We start from the raw sequence: 365 nt of genomic DNA, 5'->3' as shown, positions 1-365 counted from the left end.
GGACTTATGTTTTCATTAGATGGCTTTCTTTTTTTTTTTAGTGTCTCAAAAATCAGTAAAACTTTATTCGCTTCCATTCTTTCGCCATTAACAGAAAACTGGAGAAAGCAAAATGTTATGTGTTTACAAAGATAAATGGCCTCTTTACCCAGAGAAGATCAAAACCTCAAATGACAACGGGGAAGATAAAACACCCTCCCCCACATCCCTTGAGCTGACTCATGTCATCTTAGACAAAGCCTTCAGTCCACTGGCCAGGGACCTTGTATATGGCCAATTCAAGATGAGGGCCAAGAAATCAGACCAATCCGTTCCCGTGATAAAAAGTCGAACAGAAGCTACACCAAGGGTCAAGTGCCTGTTTT

Source organism: Bison bison, unplaced genomic scaffold (assembly GCF_000754665.1).
Source record: "Bison bison bison isolate TAMUID 2011002044 unplaced genomic scaffold, Bison_UMD1.0 scf7180017864480, whole genome shotgun sequence".
Classification (NCBI taxonomy): domain Eukaryota; kingdom Metazoa; phylum Chordata; class Mammalia; order Artiodactyla; family Bovidae; genus Bison; species Bison bison.
This window is presented reverse-complemented; position numbering follows the sequence as displayed.